The 19,818-nt window shown below is 41.4% G+C and overlaps 1 long non-coding RNA gene across 1 annotated transcript in view; it reads right to left on the bottom strand.

The window, feature by feature from the left end:
• LOC112544022 (uncharacterized) overlaps nt 1-19,818 on the bottom strand; it is a 225,366-nt gene that overhangs the window by 52,004 nt on the left and 153,544 nt on the right. The window contains exon 3 of the long non-coding RNA XR_016348703.1: nt 17,334-17,407. This is a non-coding gene — a long non-coding RNA (uncharacterized LOC112544022). The remainder of the gene's footprint in view (nt 1-17,333; nt 17,408-19,818) is intronic.

The following is a 19,818-nucleotide window of genomic DNA, read 5'->3' as shown; positions in this document are numbered from 1 at the left end:
GCACGGAGTAGGTAGTTCGAATTAGGCTTTCTAATTCGAACTACCATTACTCCTCGTGGAACTATTAATTCGAACTACCCGTGTAGCCGCGGGCACGGAGTCCACACTAACAGGGATTTAAAAATGGTGGCGCCCAGGCTTCATCTGCAACTTCGAATGACTACATTAACCATCCTAGTTCGAACTAGGGTGGTAGTGTAGACATACCCTGACAGAGGGGTAGGGGGAGTGAGGCAATCCAACTGCAAACACTGGCTTGTACACAATCATGTAGCTAAACCCTATTTGGCTTCCCTGGGCTCCTTCCTACACTCCCTATCAGGGTGCTACAGGGCTGGATTTTTATAGTTCCACTTCGTATTCTTATCCCACCGTTCGGCTTCTTTCAATTGGCAAAGATAGCAATGTCTTTAGGATACAAATGTTGTGACACTTGCATTGCTGTAATGATGATGAGAAAGCAGGGTGGGCAATAACATGGTGGGCTGCTGTCACTATATTTACCTGTGCTTCCACAGATATGGGCGATTGCAGCTTCCATTGGCTAGGAACAGTGATCTGCACCAACGGTCGCTATGATTCCCGCCCCTACCTGAAGGTTAATATGGTGGGGGAGGGCCTCAAGAGGCTGACCATAGCAGACCAGATCTAGTCTGCAGGCTGATATTTGGCCATCCCTGTGATAAAGTGAAAGAAAGGATCCATTGACTCCATATGAAACTGGAGCGAGCAATGTCAGTTACAGAGTTCTAATGTCATATTTATTTTACAGCACATTCCGATATTGAATAGCTAAAATAAATAAGAATAATTCAGTAACAGATTTTGGATTCCCACCTGTAGTGGTGCTGTAATCCACTCCAGCAAGCCAAAGGAAGTCCATGTAAAACTGGCCAATCAGGACCAGGCTAAGACCTATAAAAGGCTACAGAGCTGAGGGTACTTTACTCTCACTCTGACCAGCTAGGGAGAAAGAACTGGGTCCCAGTAGGGGAGATACCAGTGGTACCTTGGTGAGAGCAGTGCTGGGCAGGCTCAGGAGAGCCAGAGAGAAGCTCCAGCCTGGTACCTGTCAGGAAAATGGCCATAGCAGTAAGGACGAGAGAAGGAGGGCAGGACATGGCTGCTGCCAGAGGGCCCCTGGTTTAGGGACCAGAATAGTGGGTGGGCCTGGGTTCCCCCTTTCCAATACATAGCACCTCACCACACAGGAGCAAGACCAACATAGACTGCGGCTTGCCCCTGAGAGGAGGAGCCATAAAGGCAGGTGCCAGAACTGAGGACTGTTGATACCTCCAGAAGGGGAAGAAGGAAGTGGTGGGTACTGCCAGAGGGCAGCATCCTGAAGTGGATGCCACAGACCAAGGGAGACTGGAAAGCAGAGTGAGACACCAACCGGAAGTTGGTACATTCCATGGACTGAGTTAATTCCCAGTATGACCAGCTGGAGGCACTGTAACAGTGCGTGTAACCCGCAATGCCACTTTCCTCTGCTGGTGCAGGAGCAGTTTCTTGTGCCTAAAACTAAACTATCTGAAGTAATGGCAGGTTTTATTATAGGACATGAAAGCAAATAAATAAAACATGAACTCAACAAAATCTCATGGAAGTTTTTAATCTGACAGGCAGATGTACATCCTGAATCAAACTATTGACTTGAAGGTTTTGCCCACATACACCTGAAAGTGTTTGCTATTTTTAATGGAAATTAGAGTCTTGTGAGGCACAGAAGAAAGAGCGTTCAAGCTTCATTAACTTCCTCTGTATTGATTTTTCTAATAAAACCTGTGGATACAACCAAACACATCTGAATATTATACAGAGAAAAGGTAGCACACTCAAGTCCACAGAGAAGGACCCTGAGGCATAGAGATCATCTATAACACTGTGAAAGAAAATAAGCTGAACTAGAATAGAATTCAGAGTCCCAGTATCACAAAGCAAGACTTAAATATGTAGGGAGAAACCCAGTGAATCTGACAACCACCCACTACGTGAACTTGTTTGTTCTTCAGATTAGGAGTTAGAGGCAATAGATGCTATAATATCAGCTCAAAAATACACAAAGGGAGTCACTCAGATTTAGAGAATTAAGTAGAGCCACATGTGTCCTGTGTTCAGTGGAATATAAAATTCCACCCCTCTTTACTCTCTGAAACTGGCAGGGTCTCTTCAAGTTGGCATACCTGGCATGCACCCCATCCCTCCCAGAAAACCCTTTGTGCAGGACGCGTGTCAGCCACTGGGAGCAAGGGGCTAGAGTGTGTTCTGCTTCAATTACCCCTGAATAATGGATGGCCTACAAGGGACCTGTCAGCCAGGGTGATTTACATCAGGCCTCAAATATTGTGTGAGAATGAAAAGCTCCTTGTTGATGGTGGTAGAAAAGACACACAACACTACATTTTCAAAAGTGTCTAGTGATTTTTAGGGCTTCATTTTTGAGTTACCAGCTTCATACCTGAAAGGGGCCTGGCTTCTAGAGTGTGGATGCATGGTACTTTCTGAAAATTAGGCCCCTATATGGTGGGTGAATTTGGAAACCAAAAAACTAAGGCATCTAAAGACACTAATAACATCTGCAAGACTGTACTTGACCAATAAGCATCCATCCATACAAGTACTCAGCAGCCAACCTATTGGTCAAAACAGTGATGACAGAATGCTTAGTTTCTGAGACAAAAGAGTGTCTGGAGTGGTTTATACATATCTTGGGGTTGTCTTTTTGGAAGGATAGTGAAATAATGTCTCGCTGCACATGTGGACATTATTTTACTATCATGTGAGCTCTACATATTGTGAGTTTTCCAACATCTATATTCTACAGATGGGAAGAGTATTCTGTGAGTATGCAGCAAGACTTTCTGTAATACCTACATTTACTATGCAGATGAAGGGTTTTGGTTGTTTCTCCTGGGTTTTCTTTATCCTCCTCAATGTAGGCAGCATTATTTGCTAGCCTGCCTACGTGCTGTTTGTTTGCAGTACTGATGAACTGGATGAAAAGTTAAGACTGTATAGTATGGATAACATCCTGTTCTTGTCAGACATAGTGAGAGGGGGGATTAAAATGTTAGCCAAGAGTTCAAAGATAGGGCTGAGTGCTGCTGAGTGCCTAGGGCCAACATAGAACCATAGAATCATAGGGATGGAAGAGACCTCAGGAGGTAATCCAATCCAAAACCCTGCTAAAAGCAGTATCAATCCAACTAAATCATGTCAGCCAGAGCTTCGTCAATCCGGGACTTACAAACCTCTAGCAATGAAGATTCCACCACCTCCCTAGGTAACTCATGCCAGTGCTTCTCCACCCCCCTCATGAAATAGTTTTTCCTAATATCCAACCTAGACCTTCCCCACTGTAACTTGAGACAATTGCTTCTTGTTCTGCCATCCATCACTACTGAGAACAGTCTCTCGCCATCCTCTTTGGAACCTCCCTTCAGTAGTTAAAGGCTGCTCTCAAATGCCCCCTCACTCTTCTCTTCTGCAGACAAAATACACCCAAATCCCTCAGCCTCTCCTCATAAATCATGTGCTCCAGCCCCTAATCATTTTTGTTGTATTCTGTTGGACTCTACAATGTTTCTACATCCTTTCAGTAATGGGGGCCCCAGAACTGGACACAATATTCCAAATGTGGCCTTAGCAGTGCTAAATAAAGGGGAATAATCACTTCTCTAGAGCTGCTGACAATGCTCCTCCTAAGGCACCCTGATATGCCTTTCACCTTCTTGGTTACAAGGGCACATTGTTGACTCATGTCCAGCTTCTCATCCATTGTAATCCCCAGGTCCTTTTCTGCAGAACTGCTGCTTAGCCAGTTGGCCCCCAGCCTGTAACAATGCTTGGGATTCATCTGTCCCAAGTGCAGGACTGTGCATTTGTCTTTGTTGAACCTCGTCAGATTTCTTCTGGCCCAACCCTCCAATTTGTCTAGGTCACTCTGGTTTCTTTATTTTTATTTTACTATCTTTCCAACATTATTGTACCCACTTTCTAATTGCACCAAGCTGAACACCTTTGACCTACTCCATGCCCTCCTCAGAACCTCACCACTACTCACCCCTTTTCCAAGACCTGACACCCCCTCACTTCATCATCCCTTTCTGTTTCTTGCTCTCTCCTCCCTCCCTCCCCCACATTCATTTTGTGTGTGTGGGGCAGAGGCTGGGGCATGGAAGGAAGGTGATGGCTCTGGTTAGGAGTGTAGACTCTGAGGTGCAGCCACAAATGAGGGGTTAAATGTGTGGGAGGGGGCTCTGGGATGGAATCAAAGGGTAAGGAGTGCAGGACTCAGTTCAGGGATGTGGTAGGGGCTGCAGCCAGGTAAAGGCACCCATGTGGAGTTTGGGTGTGGGAGGCCCTCAGGAATGGAGATGGGTTGTAGCAGGGGGTGCAAGTTCTAAAAGGGGTGCAGGAAGGACCTCAGGACTGAGGCAGAGGGTTGAGATGCAGGAGGAGGTATGGGATGTGAGCCACAGGATGGGACTCGGGGCTGGGGCAGGGGACTGGGGTGTGGGTTCTGGGAGGAAATTAGGATGTGGGAAGAGGTTCTGACTTGGGGTAAGAGGTTAGGATGTGGAAGCTGGTCCGGTGTCTACACTCCAGCCAGGTGGTGCTTACCTCAAACAGCTCCCAGGCAGTGGTACAAGGGGATTAAGGCAGGCTCCCTTCCTGTCCTGGCTCCACGTGGCTCCTGGAAGCAGTTGCCATGTCTGCATCATAGGCACAGGGGTGGCCAGATGGCTCTTTATGCTGCCCATGCCCACGGGCACTGTTCTCACAGCTCCCATTGGCCAAGAGCCATGACCAATAGGAGCTATGGAGCTGATGGGTGCAGTGCACAGAGCTTCCACTGCACTGAGACTATAGGAACATGCCAACTGCTTCTGGGAGTCACACAGGGCCAGTGCTGCGAGCCTCTCTTAACCCTGCTGCATCACTGACTATACTTCTAATGGTCCAGTCAGCAGTACTGGCTAAAGCCATCGAAAACTGGATGCCTGGCAACCCTAGGTAGCATGCTCCTTTTAGAGAGTATCATTTTAGGGGGAAGAGCTACTCCACTCCATCTGTGGCCATTGGATCTGGGTTCTACTGAAAATTTTTTCCTAGCTAATTATACAGTGTGTTCTCTTTCTGTAAGCTATGCTGACACATTCAGCGGCATAGTTTCAAAAACCTGGTCTTAGCTGTTTGACTCCCATTAACATTAATCAGAGTCACACAGCAAAATCCTTTTTGTTCAGTACTTTGAGAATGGGTAAGGATGATAGCAGACGTTTCCCCAATTTCACAGGCTTTTATGCTTCAATCACAGTGTAGACATTTATGCAGAATTCTACCATTTCCAAACACACCATCAGCTCTGCAGCAAAATTATAGAAAAAACAAAGCTATTTTGTGTAACACTAAGATCACTGACTGTAAGAGCAGCCTTACAAATAATTTATACTGAGTCTGGTTCTTCATTGCTTTGCATCATATGTAGTCGAGTCACTTTACTTCTGCATAAACTGGGTGTAAAATGTTACCATTTTGAATTAACAGACTCAGCTACCTCTGGCCCTGAATTTGAGGACCTGAATGAAGACAAAATGATATGGTAAGATAGTGTGCTGCAGTGGTGTTTCATTCAGATCTCATTTACATTATTGTAAATCCAGAGTAACTCCACTCTCTTCAGTGATGTTATTCAGCCTTAAACCAATGTCTCTGGGGGTATGTCTACACTACCCCCTTAGTTCAAACTGGGGGGGTAATGTAGTCATACGGAGTTGCAAATGAAGCCCGGGATTTGAATTTCCCGGGCTTCATTTCCATGAAGCCGGCCGGCGCCATTTTTAAATGCCGGCTAGTTCGGACTGCGCGCCGCGTGGCTACATGCGGCACAAACTAGCTAGTTCGGATTAGGCTTCCTATCCGAACTAGCTGTACGCCTCGAGGTGTACAGCTAGTTTGGATTAGGAAGCCTAATCCGAACTAGCTAGTTCGTGCTGCGTGGCACGCAATCCGAACTAGCCGGCATTTAAAAATGGTGCCGGCCGGCTTCATGCAAATGAAGCCTGGGAAATTCAAATCCAGGACTTCATTTGCAACTCCGTATGACTACATTACCCCCCCTAGTTCGAACTAGGGGGATAGTGTAGACATACCCAGGGATCAGAATATTGTCTCTGGTTTTAGTGTCACCTGACCTTAAATGTGCTTATTTAATTACACAGGGCAAACATTCTTCTGGACTTTTCCCCCATTTGACAACCACTATTCACCTTCATGTAATTCATCTTGGATTGGAACCATTAACCTACACTGAATTCACAGGGGCATTGCAGATCAAGAGACAGGTGCTTTGGCAGAGCTGCACAGGGAAACTTTCACATCTCTTGGCATTATACATTGCTTCCATCACTGTTATTGGTCTGTCACTTTCATGAGCACTAATAATTTAGCAAGGAAATATAAATGTCATTATGGTGATATTGCTGCTACCTCAGAGGAGAACAGAGACTAGCCTTGATGGCCATTTAGTGTGCTTCCTAAAGTTCCATAAAAACAGAGAGGGGGGGAATTCATGAAAGCAAAGTGTACTAGAATACATTAAACAGGTCAACTCTTTGTACAGTGATGTGGGCTGACTTAATTGGTTTGTGTCACTAGAGAATGAAAAAGAGCAATGAAGTTTCTGAGCAAAATACTACAGTAGGTAATTACTGTAATTGGATCCAACCTGGCACCCCTGGAGCAGCTGCATGAGTGAACATATAAAATAACAGTAACAGCAGGCGATGGTAAAATAAGATTGTTTACTCAATTCCATTATGCTTTGTTCTTTATGAGCCTGGTTGCAAATCTGGAAGGGGCTTCATTTTTTCTCCCTTCTAGACTGTGACTTGGCCAGAAGGCTGAGTTGTTGAAGATGCCACTTCAGGCCAGAGAGAATGTGAATGCGATGCACTCGACCTACAGGGTGTCCACAGGAGATGAGCACCACCCCATTACACAGGCTTATTACAATGTGCAGTGAATGCACTTTTTAGAATGGCTTGTGCTGAACTATTTTGCTCAGACACTATAGTGCTCCTGTAAAGGATGACAGGAGAGAGGTTGAGTGATGGCTCAATATTTCTTCCCTTCCTCCTTACTGCCACCCAGCTATTTGAAATCGTGGTGAGTGGGATAATTGGAGCCTACAAAAGGTCAATGTAGCCCTTGTTTCAGGCACAAAAGCAGCATGTTTCATGGGAAAATGAATGGTTTGTAGAATACAGTCGAGAGAATTTATCAGACTGTCAAAGTAGAGCAAAACTACTGTGGCTAAGAGTTTCATCATGTTGGTAGGTTAGACTATAGTAAGTCAGTTCTGATTAAGATGGCCATATTGCAAAATACCAACTGTAGAATGCAACTCAAGTATCAGAACCTGTGATAGTTAAGCTGCCGCAGTAGAAGGAAAAGCATTTAGGAAAATGGGATACATGTAGTTGGAGGCAGCCAAAAGAACTAGAACATGCAAGAAAGTTCTAAAATAGGCTACCAATTAGGAAAATGATTTAAAGATAGAAGGTTCCCAAAGATGAAAGAAGATTTTGAAAATGTAATCATGAAGAGCTTTTATTTCTCCAAGTAGCATTAGCACATCAACCCAATGAAAAACAATCCACTTTATGTTCACCACTTGCATCCTTGGACAAATAGGACTTCATTCATTCCTTGTATATGAATGACCAGAATAGATGAGAGGAGACCCCAACAGTATCATTTCACATTTTCTTTTGAATTCCGTTGACGGGATAGGGATTGTTTTTCCCAATGGAAAAAGTTAGAAGTTCTGATCCAGGAAAATATTCAAATGGGTCAAGTTGATGGGACTGTTCAGTATGACTATTCATGAGATTTTCTATTGCACCCAAGTGATTTTATCCTGTAAGAGGACAGGCATTGATTTATGCTCCCATTGACATCAAGGGGTCAATCCACAGATTTCAGTGGACTTTTAGTCAGTTCCAAAGCTGGATCCAAACTTTCTCAAGGTGCTGAGTGCTCATATCAAGAGATTTATGGCAGAGACTGGGACAGCCACAAAGCTGAATTCTAACTTGGATGACTTTCTTCACAGTTCAGAGACAGTTTGATTCATAGAGGGAAACCAGAATAAAAGCTATTTCTTAGGCTTTAGTTAGAAAGAAATCCAGAATAATAAGATTCAGACTTACTATGAAGTCTAGTTAGATCAGAAAAGTAAACAGTTAATGTAATCTTTCCAAGGTGGAATAGCTCTTGAATATTTCATGACAAACTACAATATGATTCTTACCTATGCTAATGCTTCCTTATTTCAAGAGTTGTTTGTTTTAAATAACTTAAAATATTTTACTAGTTTTGTATGAAATATAAGTAGTATCTCTGGCAGGTAACTGTCATACATCTGCCAGCAATAGTAGGTGTCATTTTTAAAACAAATATCTATAGCTCTGGGGCCCTTCCAGAAAAAAACTGGTTCAATTACACTACCTTAATTGATTTTTCCCTGGAGTTTGCATGATAATTGGCTCCTGACTATTATTCTGATTAAAAAAAGTATATTTATAAGAAGAATTTACTTGCTTTTCCATACCAAATAAATAAAAGAGGGTGAGGGGATGATCCTAGCTTGCCCTCCACTCTGCCTCTCACCTGCATACCTAGCTTTTGCCTTTATTATTCTGTAAGTATGGCAGAAATTCTTTCTGGGGAAGTGAGCAAGAATGTGGTCTGAAATCCTGGAGGCTATGCCAGAGGCCAGGACTATTTGTACTGGATCTTCTCTGCTGCAAAAAGATTCTCCTGCCTGCATCATTGTTCAGAGGTACCTCCTCCAAGCACAGGAATGCCATTCAAGGGAAGAGGTAATGCCATAATTAATACAGATGGTGACATGTTACTTCGGGAAATCCCTGCAGAGAGAGTAGAGAGATGATGCACTAATAAAGAACAGCTGCTGCATTGAGCAGCTTCCACAATGCATTCCACACTTTCATCACCTTATGTCAATCCACATCCATGCTGCATCACCAAGCAAGGAGAGGGAAGCACCACTTAGACAGTATTGTTCTGTGATTCATAGACTGCAATGGTGAAAATGAGCACTAAAAATACCAAGCTAAAACTGACACCACATTTGAGTGAAGCCAGTCTGAAAACACTTGTCCTTTGTTAACATTTAAGAGGATTGCTTTAAACCAATTTTGATTGTTGAGAAAGATAGTCTGGGCTGAGATGTATGCCAAATCGCTTTCTAGAGTGAATTCTTTAAGATTCAGTCATAACCTCTAATAACAAAATGCTGACAGACTTTAATCTCCAAGTAGCAGTGCTAGCAGGTGAACTACCGAAAGCCTTGTCTACACTAAAAGGAAGATCGCTGCTGCCCCCAATTAATCTTCCAGAGTTCAGTTTAGTGAGTCTACTAAGACTCGCTACATCAAACTCGGAAGATGTCCCCGCCGGCATCCAGTATTCCTCCTTTTGTGAGGAGCAAGGGAAGCCGACAGGATGATTTGCTCCCCTCAGCCTCCCGCTGTGGGGACACTGCCAAGGTCGGCTTAAGGTAAGCCAACTCCAGCTGCATATTCTACATAGCTAGAGTTGCATAACTTAAGTCAAGCTGCTGGGTCTAGATGGCCTAAGAGCTGAAAACAATCAAGACCTGGATTAAGGGATGGAACCTCAGAACATGGTATTGCTGAAGTGGCAAAGAGCATCAGCTGCAGAAAGCAATAGCAATGGCTGTAGAGAAAAGCAGTGGCAAATGGCCAGTTGCAGAGGCACACCATGACCACAGAAACAATTCTCAATTGCCCTCCCCTTTTTCTGGGGTGAGAGATGAACCGTGCAAACCTCACTTCTGAATTCTGGGCTAGCTAAGGACAGCTAACCATGAGTGGGGTGCAACTCAGGGTGAAGGAAATGATTTATTAATTTGTCGGAACTTCAAGGTAGGAAACAGAGGCAAATGACACTGACCAGTGATTTTTGCTTATGATCACATACTTTTGAATGTGTTTGTGGAGTTTCCCCAAACCAATGCTTGATTCCCTTTCCCTTTTATTAAAATTTCTCTTATTGTACACACTTGGTGCTTGCAAGTAGGGAAGTATTGCTTCTTAGGAGCACGCTAAGGTGGTGAGTTTTCCCATATCTGTGGATGGAGGCTCAAGGTGGCTCTCTTTTGTACAGTTAAGAGGAACCTATAGGTACTGAACCCATTTCTTGTTGCTGTTGACTCCCTCTTGCAGAAGGGTGACACTGAAGTCAAATGTTTGACTGAAACTCAGGTACCCATATCTACTCTACCTGTAGACTACCCAGCAGTTAAAAATAGCAGTGAAGCCACAGCAGTATGGGCTTCAGTTCAGACTACAAATGCAACATATATTCAGGGTTTCCAGCGGTTTTCTACAGTCCACACTGAAGGCTGTGTCACCATAGCTTCGACACTATTGGCGCCTTAATTGCTAGATTAAAACTATGGCACAGGTAATGATCAGAGGTAATGAACATCACAGTTCCATTTGTAGTTACTGGAAGCTTCAGGGTGGAGCACTTGAAAATCAGGCCAAAGATGTTTCATACTGGGAGCCCTAAACCTGAAGCATCCAAAATTAGATAGTGCTTTTGAAAATGTGGCCTCTTAAAGTAATGAGTCTCTTGCCAGCTATACACAAGTTTGCTTGTTTTTGGAAAAAATCCAATTCTGCTGCTCTATTGTTAATCTTCTAGTCTGATTTTTATTCACAAGAAATGGTTTAATCAGCCTTTATTCGGTTTAGATTTGTACTGGCTAGTGGCAGAGAGCATCTAGCCTGACAGGCAAATACATTTGCAGTTTCTAAGAGAGGTTGATAGTTCAGGAAATCTTAACAGAGATATGTAAATGCTCTACTGTATATTATTAATTTCCCACAATAGGTTTGGGGCAAAGGTCACCAAATATGAACTATTTTATTTTAGCAACCAATCAAATGTGTTTCTTTATAACTAATATTTAAAAATAAAAAGGCCAAAGGTCTGATTTCACTTACAGTCCTGTATTTCCTTTACGCCAGTAACTCCATTCTCACTAGTGACACTCGTAGAACTGAGTGCAGACTCTGATGCAGATTTCTTTACTTTGATTTGCCAGTAATGATGGAATTCATCATACTGTAAGTCAGATATTTTTGTTAAACAGAGTCATCTGATGAAACATGATGTTAGTAAACAGTTTGAAGTGACTTGAAAACCTAAATTACGACCAAAGAGTAAGTTATTAGAACACACCAAAATAGCTCTTTAGAAATTGGCTAGACCAGATTTATACTAAAAACGTCATGTCAACATTGAAAGTGGATACTTCTGAATTTGTCATTTTCTCCCTTTATAGGTGATAACCTTTCATTTCTAGCTGACTAAACAATAAGAGACGTGAAAACTCCTTGTGCCTTTTCCTCACTTATTTAAAAGGTGGAGAAAATATATACGAGTTCTTCCTTATATAATAGGATACATTTCAGAGTCTTAAAAATGAGCTAATGTTACTAAGATTTTTTTTCCACTTTCTGGGTTAGTTGGGCCTGACAGAAGTTAATTATTTAGACAGCTTATACTGAAATGCAACCTGGGGTGAGGAAGGGTCCCTCCAATGTGTAAAACTTCCATTCCAGATAGTTCCTGCCCCTAAAGCATTTTTGGAGTTTGACTGTGTTAAGTGAGCACACTTAGGAGTGGATTGTCATCTCACATAGGTTTTATGATGGTGTCATTTCAATGATTTAAATTATGAATTAATCCTCACTTACACCAGCCTAAATAAGAGATTCAGCCACCAAAGACAAAGATATGCACTGGCATGTCTCTACTTACACAGGATAGAGGGGAGCAAACGTGTAAGGAAATGGTCAAGGGAAGCACCAGGAAGGAGAGTGATATCTGCAGCTGCATGCTTCTCCTCCTTCAAAGTAGTGTCAATGATGTACGTTTGGGGTTAGTGATTATTGGCTAGATAGATAAGGTAAAGAGGTAGTGACCAGCCACTTTATGCTGCATGTCCCAAGACAAGAGATTAATCCACAGAGATTAATGAAGGTCAATGAAATGTGAATACCCTTACCATATTAACCCCTCATGAAGGAAATGGGAATATGCAGATATTTTTTTTGTTGAAGGGGAATCCCAGAATTACCACAGTGTTTGGAAAGGACTGTAGGACAGCTAGAGCGGTAGGCTTTCTGCGTTATGATTCTGACTGGTAATCATTGTAGTTAAGGCTTGAATTTTCTGGAGAATCTGGACAACTAGGATCTTTATGCCTCTACACTGCCAGTCCCTCTTCTGATTGCATATTGAGAGAACTCCCTGGCTATTCACTTTTGCTATATTCAAAGCAAGTGTTCTCTTTCCACAGTAAAACCTATAGAAGGGGAGATAGCTGTGTCTTGATGCTCATTGGGTTCTGGAGAATTGTATTGCAGTGCTGAGAAATCAAACACTCTTTCCAGCTCACCATATGTAGTCTCTACTAAAGAGATTATGTTCCATGTGTCCAATCTAGAGTCACAAATTCTAGGAAATGAATGTCTCTTTGCTTCCCCAGTGGTTGACCACATGAGGACTCAAATCATAGAATACTAGAACTGGAAGTGACCTTGAGAGGTCATCAAGTCTAGACTTCTTGAATCATAGCCATCCTTTTCATGTAAGTGTCATTGTTAAGAATAGAGGAATATGTATATGTAGAGCTCAGCAATTTTGGGGGGTGAACAGTTTATTTGCCAAAATAATGCAGTTTGGGGTTGGTTAAATCTATTCCCAAATGTGCCAAGTAGTTTCGGCTAAAAGAAAATTTTGGATTATGTTCACAGGAGGAGTTAGGAGCCATTCACAAAATTGGAGGAAGCACCATTGAGCCACACAGAGTGTCTGTCTCTATTGCCTACTGGGTAGGGCCATCCCCTTAGATTTGGAAGCCCTAAGTTAATGTAGCTGCTATGATGAATATTTAATTTATTTATTCAAAATGGAACAGTTCCAGCAAAAGAATGAGGACTTTAACTCAGCATGGTCTATAACCCAGTGGCTAGGTCACTTACTGACAGCGTGACTCCAAATTCAAATTATAGCTTTGGACCAGAATAGAGACTTGAACCTGGATTTTTGGCATCTCGACTCATGGGACCATAAGGTACAAGTGGGTGGTGTTGCAGCGCTACTTTATTTAATTAATAGCATTTCCAAATGTCCCCTGCTTTTAATTTTAAAAGGTAAAAATGTCCCAAATATAAACAAATATTTTGTTCAATTCAAAATGACTAGTCCCAGCTTCTCCCTCCTCCCCCCCCCCCCCCCCCCGGGAGAAATAAAAATTTGTCTGGTTTATCTTAATTTTTTGCCATTTGACCATCAAACTGAAAAATCCATTATCCATGCAGCTAATTGAGCACATGCACAGAAGTATACACATGCACTCACACCATTACATGGTAACTATATGTACCACAAAACAAAACAAAAATGTTTAAGTTAGGTGCTATTACATTACAGTAAACATATTGAGTAGTTCAAACCTCCTTTCTGATAAATTTCCATGTTCCCAATTAAGATTTGAATTTAATTTCTCATGTAAAGCCTGGTACATGTGTTTGTTTCTTTTCAAGCTTTGATTTAGTTCTGACACTCTAGATACTACAGTGGAATAGCTTTGAAATGTAGTTATTGTTAGGAATTGTTGCAGACGTTCCCTATGTAGTTCCAACTAAAATGAATATAGAATTAAATTACCCATCCAACGCTCATGCAAGCAGCAGTAAAATGGTAAATTATTCTCTTCCTTTAAAGCAAACTATTCAAAAATGCAATGGGGAGTTTAATATGCAGTATTTCTTACTGCATGTTAGAAGATTTAAAAAGGGGCTATCAAAAGATACAGCTGATATATTGCCAACTATTGTTGTTCTATTATTTCTGTGTGGGGAGGGTTAATAAAAACATGACTCACTGCTTTACTGCAGTGAGGTTTAGGTTTTAAAAGATTTCACTGTCTAGATAGAGTATGTGTCTTTTTTTATTTATTCTTTGACTTCACCATTTTCAGACAGAGTGTTTTATAACCAGACTAATATTAGACCATTCAACAGAACCTTTGGACCTCTCGGTATTTCATCAACTATCAAACCACATATAGGGGCCTGGCACCAGACATAACATAGCCATTTTGCATTATAGGACATCAAAGCCCAGAGCCTGAGCTGAGTTAATTGGCATAGTTGCATTGCCTATGTCAGTTGATTATATATCCAAAACTGAATGAATATTGTCATAATACGTGAAACTTTCCAAGATTTTGTGCCCTTAATACCAAGTATGAGTGTAATTTGCATTCACCCAACATTTTCAGATGTAATTGCAGCAGTGGAATGAGTGAATTATGCCCACAAAATGAAGCACTGGTATAGCTATAAAATGCATCTTGCATGGAATTCATGGACAACCATACAAAGGACAAGCAGTCATGAAGGCCAACATTGTTCAGTCCAGAATTTGTACTAGTTGCCATCTGCACATAGTGAGGAGCTTGCACTCACAAACCTCACTATATTTCCTCATTTCCCCACTTCATTTTCTGGAGCTAACAAAGGCAAGTAGGCATTTGGTTTAATTCCTGGAGAGGGTGTCATTCTGAGATTCCTTAAACAACCTCAGTGATTCTATGATCACTCTGCAGGAGGAAGAGGAAATGATGGAGGAAAAACAGAAGGAGGTATAGCCCCAGGCTCAGATTATATTCTGCGAACAGAGTATATATGAGCTATATGAACATATTGGCCAGAAGTCTTGCAACATTGCATATTTGATGCCGCAACCCCCTGCCTTATGTGCCTTTAAAAAGTTTTCCATGAATAAAGTTCAATTTTCAAGTTTACACCAAAAATCAAAACTAGTTTTTTCCAGTGGGCCTGAATTGCTCAGTGCAATAACTTAGTAAGTCTGGATCTCTTTAAATATGCTTTTTCTTACATACCTTTCTTTCTGTAATAGCTATCAAGGCCCCATAGGGCTCCATCTTGTTCCCATTGAAATTAAATGACAAAAATCTCATTTCATGGGGCAGGTTCAGTGGAAACTATTACAGTTACTAATGTTATTTATGGGATTATCTTATGTAGTGTTTAAACAGGATCTATACCACCTATTATATTTTTAAATCATGTTCAGAAAACAAAGACAACTGGTTAATATATTCCCTGAATGATCAATTTACATGGAAATATAAGGAAGGAAGAAAAAGCAGAGGTGAAGTTTAGTACAAGTTTCCTGGGGTTGCTTGTGTAACATGCTTTAACCACAGGAGCAGCAGACATAAATCTGAACTAAACTGTTCATCCTGGTAACATCGTTATTCTGAAGTAGAAAATAATGCTCTAAATTCTCCACAGCTCAGAGGTTGCTCTTGGATATCTTTACTACATATTTGATAGGTTGCAAAGTAACCCAGAATAATGGCAGAGGTGTCCTAGGGGCATCAAAACATCATTATGTAATGAAAACCCATTAAAGCTAAAAGGTTGATGCAGTCTGATAATTATTTATAAAAACTACACCTCAGATAAATACAATGCGCAATTGGAAAAAAGTGAAATCTACTTTTCTTCATCTTTTACTTGTAATAAAAATGCTCCTGATCCAAACTTCATTAAGTCAGGTGTTAACTGAAATATCTTTGAATTTATGCATACTTGAGACTAAATATCTGATCCTGTAAACTAATCTACTCAGGTGTAAGGGTCTGCCCATACAGAAGGGCTCCACGCTGTTGTGATACTAAGATTGAAATAATATTCATATATTAAATTTTCTGCAAATACTTGTGTTACAAAACAGAATAGCCTTTCAAATTCTCAATACATTCTGTTAAACTGATCAAGAAGAGAATTGTGTTTTTCCTGTCTTTCATTCATATGGCACAATTTCAATGTTTGCATTAGAAAAGCATTTGTGGCAAACCTGCTAAATTGTTTGTGTACATAAAAATGTGACTTTCAGTGGATTTGTGTGTGGCTTTAGAATTAGTGAGTGGATTGGTGACTTTGTTTTGGAGTTTCAAGTGATCAGTTTCTTTCCTCCTAAACACTCTTTTCTTCCATCCTCCAAGCTCATGACTTGGGTAGTTGTCTTTTCCTATCCCCTCTCATTCTCTGCTCACTTCTAGAACACATCCGAACCTCACTATTTTATCTTCTTACAACATTGAAAAATCTGTCCCTTACGTTATGTCCCAATGACGAAAATGCCAATCCAGGCACAGAATTTTCCTTCTCTACAGTCGCTACCATCCCTGGTTGCTATTTGTTATCTTCCTTGGCTGTTAATTGAACCAGGTAACACCCATCTTTGAATCACTGTATTGATTCCACATTAAACTTTGTATTAAGTTTAAAACTCCGTTTCTAAACCCTTCACAACTCATTATGTTTCGTCTCCTCATTTGTTGCTTTGTTGACCTCTGCACAGGGCCAGCAATGTCTGTTTTGATTCTCTGTTCATTTATTTCCCTGCTATTGGAGCTATATTTTTTCCTACATTTTTGTTCTAAAGTTACAGCTAACAAAAAAAATTCTAATTTTGGCAATTCGCAAAAAAATAAAGCACCAAAACTGCGTGTGAATTTTAGATGAACTTAGTGAACAGTTTGGATCACAAAAGGAAATTGGGAACAAAAAAATGTTGACACATCTAAATGGTTCATTTCATCCATCTTGAAACAGTTTTGACTTTTCATTTTGAAACTTTTTTGAACATTTTGAACTAAAACATTTCTACTTTCTGCTTCAAAATGGCTCTATCCTCCATGAATTTATCTAGCTCTTTAAAGCTGTCAGTCTTGGATTTCACAAAATACCCTCGAGTTCCACAGGTTGAGTGTGTGTTGTGTGAAGAAGTACTTTCTTCTGTTTGATTTAAACCTGCTACCTATAAACGGGTGACCTCTAATTCTTGTATTGTGGGAAAGAGTGAATACAGAAGAGTTATTTACTTTTCCATACCAGTAATGCTTATCACTTTTATACAACTTGCTGAGGAACAGAAATGGAGACATAGTAAAAGGGGTGCACTAGATTACTGAGGGAAACTCACCAGGAGGAAAAAAGGTAGCAAACATCATGTCTTATACGTATATTTATACTTCTTACATGGTTAACAAAAACAACTTGCATATCATCCACAAGAGAATGGGGCACTATTTCTCTATGGGGATTTTGGAGGCATGTACTCTGCAAGGATGGTTGTGTTGGTGTTCATAAAGTATTACTCACAAGCTCGAAAACACTTGACTCTCCATTTCTTTTATGTACTTCATAATCCACTTAATGCGCACAAAGTAGATTTCCTGAAATAAAATGAGATGCTCCACATAGTTATTTATAGTAAAATGGAGTTTGAAAATACTTTTAAGCATGGTATTGACCTTTGAATTAGTCTATTGTATACAAGTTCAAGCCAGCAAGAAAGCATCCTTTTATCGCACATCCTAAGAAATGCAGAACAAAAGCCTGAGTACCTCAGAGGCTGCCTCTCTGTAGGATACCAGGTCTTGAGCTAACAAGAGGGAGGTGAAGAAAAGGGTGTTTTCAGTAGGTATTCCTTGACACTGGAACTGCCTTCCCCCCAACCAGTCTTCCAGAGCTGGAATTTTGTGGCATTCACATCATTCTACATTGTTCCTCTGTTCGCCCTGGTGTTTGTTAGATTGGGCTGAGAGAGTGATTAGCTGGAAAGTTCTAGAATGGATGAATTAGACCATTACTATGAATGTAACTAATTAAAGGTTGTATACCATAGTTTAGCAAATAAAACACGCACCCATGTATAACCTGCAGTTCTTTTTTGTGTAAAAAAAACCCTTACCCTATACCCACGGATGTGTATAGCCTATGAGTCCTGCATTCATCCAATCACCACTTGCACCACACTCACACCCAGGCCCCGGCAGCTGCAGCCAGGCACAACCCACCCTCCTCCAGGTGGGGGAGCTGCTTGTGAGCAAAAATAAACTTATATACCCCACGGACATGTATACCACACGGGAGAGGGGGGGGGGATTGTAAAAATGTGTATAACCCGCAGGTTATATATGCTAATTTCCGGGTATATATGCTGAGAGCTAATGATGAGCCCACTTTCAACATGCCAAAATAAATAAACACACTCTAGTGCAGTGGTCTCCAACCTTTTTACACCCAAGATCACTTTTTAAAATCTCAGAACAGGCGAAGATCTACTGCCCCGCCCCTTCCTTGAAGCCCCGCCTACATTACATGAGGAAATCTAATGTAAATGTACTGCGCAGGTGCGCAGTTCAGAGAGGGCTCAAGAGCTACTCTTAGAGCCCCTGAGATCTACCAGTAGATCGCGATCTACTGGTTGGTGACCACGGCTCTAGTGTTTACTTATTTAGAGAAGGCTGGCTAACCTGTAACACTAGCAAAAAGCAAAAAATAGCACTAATTTGAAAAATGTGATGTCCTTTTGCAATGCCCACCTCATGCCACTGAATAATGAACTGAAACTATTGCTGTTTCTTAGTTTCATTTTTTTTTTCCTGCATTGATTGCTAGATGGAGGATACTAATTTTGTTTCACATAAGCACAGGACATGAATAGTTCCATGTAAAAGCTTTTACCAGGCCCACACTCATGATCTGTACATGATACTTGAAGTCCTTCCACATCTTTTCCCTTCTCCAAAAGGACCTTTAATTACCTTAATAGGCACTGGGTTTTAAACAAACAAAAGGAAGTTTTTCTTCACTGTCAACCTCTGGAACTCCCCAGCAAAGGAGGTTTAGGTTGGACATTAGGAAAAAGTTCCTAACTGTCAGGGTGGTCAAACACCGGAATAAATTTCCCAGGGAGGTTGTGGAATCCCCATCTCTGGAGATATTTAAGAGTAGGTTAGATAAATGTCTATCAGGGATGGTCTAGACAGTATCTGGTCCTGCCATGAAGGCAGGGGACTGGACTCAATGACCTCTCAAGGTCCCTTCCAGTCCTAGTATTCTATGATAACTCCTTACCAGAGGATGTAGTGAAGGCTAGGACTTCAGCTCTTTTTTGAACCCTGTTAAACAGTCATTGATGGACCTAACCTCCATGCATCTATTAGTCAGCATGGATAGGAATGGTGTCCATAGCCTCTGTTTGTCTGGAAGGGAGTGACAGGGGAGGGATCACATGAGGATTCCCTATTGTGTTCTCTCTCTGGGGCATCTGGTATTGCCACTGTCAGCAGACAGGATACTGGGCTTGATGGACCATTGGTCTGACCCATTATGACCGTTCTTATGTTCTTAATTTCCCTTAAGTTTGTGGCTGGCCTGCTTCATCCACTTAGCCAAGCATACATGATAATGAAGAAGTCACAGGATGGCTATTGGCACAGCAGTTAATGGAAAAATCTGAACACTTCCTATATTCTGCCCTACACAAAAACTTAAAGGGAATCCACGAGAACCTGGGGTTTTATTTGAATGAGTATAATGAATTGTTTGATTAATTAGTGAATTTTAAATCACTATCAACAGCAACCAGTGCATTGGATGGGTTCTCTGTTGTAGTTCGCCAATGGAATCCACACATCTTCTGGGTGTGGTTTAGTGGCCTCTCTGGTAGCATTTTGAGACTACTTAGAGACAATGAGTCTGCTCTACAGCCTTAGCTAACAAGCATCTGGCTTTTATCTCATGCAGTAGAAGCTCATGCACTAAGCTCCAGAGGTCCTAGGTTCAATTCCACCAGCAG

This window comes from Pelodiscus sinensis, chromosome 2 (assembly GCF_052426305.1).
Source record: "Pelodiscus sinensis isolate ZL-2025 chromosome 2, ASM5242630v1, whole genome shotgun sequence".
In the NCBI taxonomy this organism is placed as follows: Eukaryota; Metazoa; Chordata; order Testudines; family Trionychidae; genus Pelodiscus; species Pelodiscus sinensis.
Note: the sequence above shows the minus strand (reverse complement) of the source record. Positions and strands in the feature narration are given on the sequence as shown.